Below are 6053 nucleotides of genomic sequence, written 5' to 3' on the forward strand. Positions count from 1 at the left end.
GCAGCTCATGCAGCTCAATAACAAAAAAACAAACAACCCAATCCAAAAATGGGCAGAAGACCTAAATAGACATTTGTCCAAAGAAGATATACAGATTGCCAACAAACACATGAAACAATGCTCAACATCACTAATCATAAGAGAAATGCAAATCAAAACTACAATGAGGGGCTTCCCTGGTGGTGCAGTGGTTGAGAGTCTGCCTGCCGATGCAGGGGACATGGTTTTGTGCCCCGGTCTGGGAAGATCCCACATGCCGTGGAGCAGCTGGGCCCGTGACCCATTGCCGCTGAGCCTGCGCGTCCGGAGCCTGTGCTCCGCAACGGGAGAGGCCACAACAGTAAGAGGCCCGTGTACCACAAAAAAAAAAAAAAAACACACACACACACAAAACAATACAATGAGCTATTATCTCACACCAGTCAGAATGGCCATCATCAAAAAGTCTATAAATAGTAAATGCTGGAGAGGGTGTGGAGAAAAGGGAACACTCTTGCACTGCTGGTGGGAATGTAAATTGATACAGCCACTATGGAGAACAGTATGGAGGTTCCTTTAAAATCTACAAATAGAACTACCATATGACCCAGCAATCCCAGTACTGGGCATATACTCTGAGAAAACCATAATTCAAAAAGAGTCATGTACCAAAATATTCATTGCAGCTCTATTTACAATAGCCAGGAGATGGAAGCAACCTAAGTGTCCATCATCGGATGAATGGATAAAGAAGATGTGGTACATATATACAATGGAATATTACTCAGCCATAAAAAGAAACAAAATTGAGTTATTTGTAGCGAGGTGGATGGACCTAGAGTCTGTCATACAGAGTGAAGTAAGTCAGAAAGAGAAAGTCAAATACCGTATGCTAACACATATATATGGAATTAAAAAAAAATGGTCATGAAGAACCTAGGGGTAAGACAGGAATAAAGACACAGACCTACTAGAGAATGGACTTGAGGATATGGGCAGGGGGAAGGGTAAGCTGTGATAAAGTGGGAGAGTGGCATGGACATATATACACTACCAAACGTAAAATAGATAGCTAGTGGGAAGCAGCCACATAGCACAGGGAGATCAGCTCGGTGCTTTGTGACCACCTAGAGGAGTGGGATAGGGAGGGTCGGAGGGAGGGAGATGCAACAGGGAAGAGATATGGGAACATGTGTATATGTATAACTGATTCACTTTGTTATAAAGTAGAAACTAACACACCACTGTAAAGCAATTATACTCCAATAAAGATGTCGAAAATAAATAAATAAATAAATAAATATGTCAATTGATTTTAAACATTTGAGAACATCTCAGCCAGAGTATAAAGAAGTAAAGGAGCCCAGCCGTAGTAGACTGCCACAGGATTGGCCCCTGGTGTTTCATGCCTCTCAGTGTCCAGCCCTCGGGTGGGTGTCTCCCGCACTGACGCTGGACCAGGATATGTAATCTACCAAGGGACAGTAAAAACCCTGACACAAGCACGAAATGTGCCTGCCCACTGGGGCTTGCCTCCACGCTGCTCTTGGAACCGGCAGCCAGCATGAGAACAAGGCCAGGCCATCTTGTTAGGGAATGACAGACCATGCAGCCCAGTCACTCATCAGCCTAGGCAACAACCAGCCCTGGAAATGGAGCTGCCTAGCTGACCAGCAGCTGTCCACTAGCGAGCCCAGTCAAAGCCAGCAGAAAAAAAAGCCCAGCTGAGCTGGACTCAAAGTGCCAACCTATAGAATCAGGACACAAATAAAATGGCTTTAAGTCATTACCTTTTGGAGTAGATTGTTGCACAGAAAACGCTAACTATGATCATCCCATACCTTGCATCTTCAGATGCCCATCATTTTTCTCTATTTTAGCTGCTTCAAAGTCTCAAGTAACAATGATCAATCTGGTTAACTATATTAAATGTTATACAATTGTGTCCACTCAGAGGAGTCTTCACTGTGATCTTGTTGTCTGGTTTGTCAAGGGCCTAGAAGGATTTCAGTGGACAGGCAATTATGCCAAATAAGTAAGTGACTCTATACACCATATCTCAGTATTATTTTATGAAAATAAAAAATATTTGAGGGATTTCCCTGGTGGTCCAGTGGCTAAGACTCTGTGCTTCCATTGCAGGGGGTGTGGGTTCAGTCCCTGGTCGGGGAACTAAGATCCCACATGTAGTGCAGAGCAGCCAAAAACATTTTTTTTGGAAAATATAATCTGGTCATGCATTGGCTGAGTCCACTTGACATTTTAATAAACTTTATGATCAATTTTTTAAAACAAGGGAGCAATTGTTTTTAAAAAAATCATTTGAGAAGAGTTCTTTTGCATGTATTCATACCTGAACAAGCACTGAGAATGTTGGATCAAATATTTTTAGAACCAGAATAGAAATGTCTTACTATTCCCTTCCTGACTGTGCATTTCTCAGTGGTTGCTATGCCATTCAAGTGAGAATATAAAAAAAGAAAATATCAATGAACTAATACCATTCTTGTTTTAAAGTAAGACAGTTGTGGAGAGGAAACCCACAGCTGAATTAATTTGCCTACATTTCATTGTGTGATACTACACAACTGTAATTTAAATGGTAATATATATACAGTTCTAGCTGTCTAATAAGTTTGAGTTAAAGAGGAAGCAACTTAAAAAGAAAATGAAGAAGTTCTAAACCCTAAAGTCATGTTCCTGTGAAGCTCACACTTGACAGAAAGCAGAGAGGGAATCTCCAAGATGTATAGTGATGTTCCACGAGTAATGGCCATTCCTCTGACAGCAATGAGGAATTTCACACTCAGGTGAAAGACACATGGGAGGGAACCCTCCTCAAATCCAGACCTGCCTTGGTAAATGGTTTCTTCTCTTTGATAAGCCCACGCTTAGTCTGTACCTGGCAAAGTGCTAAATGCTCGAGGTGCTTGATCTCACTTAAAACTCACAATAACCCAATGGTGGGGGTCCCCAAGACCACCCCTAGGTTTGATTTGTTAGGAGAACTCACAGGGCTCGGCATAGAGTTATACTCACGGCTCTGATTTATTATAGTAAAAGGATACAAAGCAAAATCAGCAAAGGGAAAAGGCACGAGGGCCAAGTCTAGAGGGACCCAGGGGTAAGCTTCCAGGGGTCCTCTCCCAGCGGATTCACAAAGGATGTGACTAATTCCTCTAGCACTGAATTGTGACAACATATGTGAAATGTTGTCTACCACGGAAGCTTGTGAAAGTCTCAGTGCCTGAGGATTTTATTCGGTACCTATCACATAGACACCACTGTCTGGTCTGTGCCAAAACTTCAGATTCCAGAAGGAAACATGGGTTCAGCTTAGACCATATTGTTTGAATAAACAGTTTAGTCACAGGGAGCCATTCTTACCAGGGAACAGTGGGAACCCTCCTAAAATCCAAGTTCCCAGATGCCAGCCAAGGGCTAAACTTGCAAATAGGTTTCTCTAAGAAACGCAGCCTCAGGCCTGCTATGTTAACTCCTTTGGCACAAGAGGTGTTATTATCATACCTCCATTTTACAGAAGGAAAAACAGGAGCTCAGAGGTAATAAACTGGCAAAGCTGGAGACTCAGAATCTCAAAGTACGTGCTTTCAATCACTGGGCAGATTGTATGATACAGCTAAATTCTATCTACCATAACAGAAAATAAAAGGATGGAGATGCCTAGTATTGATAAAACTGCATACACATATTTGTTGTTAGAGGTAAAAAACTGAAAAAAAAATTGCCAAAACCAAAGGAATGTCATGGTGGCCTCTGGGGAAACAGAACTTGGAGTTATCATAGGGTGAATCAGGAAACCACTGGATTTTTAAACATTTTTTTGGTAAACCATGTGTGGTATATTTATTTTCTAAAATATTTTTAAATCAACTCAAAAGAAACACTTGTTAAGGAGAAGTTCCCTGGTGGCCTAGTGGTTAGGATTTCGGGCTTTCACTATTGTGGCCTGGGTTCAATCCCTGGTTGGGGAACTGAGATCCCGGAAGCCACGCAGTGCGGCCAACAAAAATAACAGTGGATTAAAAAAAATAACAAACTTGTTAAAGTTAGCATGTATCAGAATATACTGAAATAAAACTTTAAAAATTCATCCTTTGGGTTAACATTCAGAAGAAAAGATTGATTTACATGAATAGCAGAGTAAAAAGGGGGCTAGCAACCATCATTTTGAAATTATATCTAGAGTAGCCACTCACAAATGATTCAAGAAGCTGCTATCTCTTGGGAAACATATCAGATGACAACTTGATCTTCCCGATGGTGCCAGTCAGTTTAGATTCTCATCTTGCCTGAGAACTGGCAGTTCACACAGAATGAGTGTTCAGTAAGGTGCTGAATACTGAGTAGATTTCTAATCTTGGGCCCTTTTACCCTTATTTCTATTGCTCTACATCAAAGGTTTTGAATATTGGCAAAACCTACCTAATTCTTTGGTAGCCATGTCCACTGAAAGTGGCATGTAGCTTAGGAAAGAAATATTTCCTTTGATTGCTGAATTGCACATTTACAACTGGATGAGCAGGTAGAGACATCTCAAGCAACCACATATAACAGATAGACATAAACTAATGCCCCCATTTCTAGCCTCTCTAAAATGTCTCTTAGCTCATAGGTCCTCAGCTTATGAAATAAGCATTGTATTAGTCAGAATTCTCCTGAGAAACAGAACCAATAGGATTTATATATTATAGATGCATATAAGAGGGAATTTATTATAGGAATTGGCTAATGTGGTTATGTTGGCCAAGATGCCCCATGATCTGCTGTCTGCAAGCTGGTGAACCAGGAAAGCTATCAGTGTAATTCAGTTCATGTCCATGGCCTGGAGAATCAGGAGCTGGTCCCAGTCTGAGTCTGAAAACACAAGAACCAGGAGTGCCAAGGTCCAAGGGCAGGAGAAGATGGAAGCCTCAGCTCAAGCAGGAAGAGAGTAAACTCACCCTTCCTTTGTCTTTTTGCTCATTTGGGCCCTCAAGAAATTGCACGATGCTCGCCCACATTGGGGAGGGTCATCTGCCTTATTCAGTTCACCAATCTGAATGCTAATCTCTTCCAGAAACATACCCAGAAATAATATATACCAACTATCTGGACATCCCTTGGCCCAGTCAAACTGACACATAATATTAACCATCACAAGCATGTATGGGAGAGCTTACAAGAACATTCTTCTTGTTTATGCAGAAAATGAAGTAACATTCCAGGTAGATTTTAAAACTATACTTGACTGCAAGCATGCCTACTGGCCTAGGAAACACATGACTACAGGCCACTAACACTTTTTATTCTCCTGAATATTTTTGGCTCAAAAAGTCTGTTTCGGGGGACTTCCCTAGTGGTCCAGTGGTAAAGAATCTGCCTTACAATGCAGGGGACGCAGGTTCAATCCCTGGTCAGGGAACTAAGATCCCACATGCCGCAGAGCAACTAAGCCCACGTGCCACAACTACTGAGCTTGCAGGTCTCAACTAGAGAGCCCACGTGCAGCCAATTACAGAGCCCACACACCCTGGAGCCCGTGAGCCACAACTAGAGAGAGAAAACCCACATGCCACAACTAGAGAGAAGCCCGCGCACCACAACAAAGAGCCCGCACGCCGTGACAAAAGATCGCGCATGCCTCAACAAAGATCAGGTGTGCTGCAACTAAGACCCGGTGCAGCCAAAAATAAATTAAATAAATAAATAATAAATAAATCTGTTTTTAAAAAGTCTGTTTCAGGATTACAAATTCTATTTTCAACTTTCTTGCTCAAAGTATAATTTGTTTTATATATATATATATATATATATATATATATATATATATATATATATATATATATATACCTGGTAATTTTATATTTTTTTTACTACTTTCCCATTCTTTATTAATATGTACAGTTGGAATAATCAGTAAGAATAGTGCTATACTGATAGAATACCTCTAGTTTTCAAAACGTTGGCATGCTCATAAAGGGCTTTGAAGTTCGGGCCAGAGTATAAAAATTCACAAGGTATTATTTTGCTATTGTATTCAAAATTATTAAAAAATATTTGAGACACAGGCA

This window comes from Stenella coeruleoalba (assembly GCF_951394435.1).
Source record: "Stenella coeruleoalba genome assembly, chromosome: 15".
Lineage (NCBI taxonomy): Eukaryota > Metazoa > Chordata > Mammalia > Artiodactyla > Delphinidae > Stenella > Stenella coeruleoalba.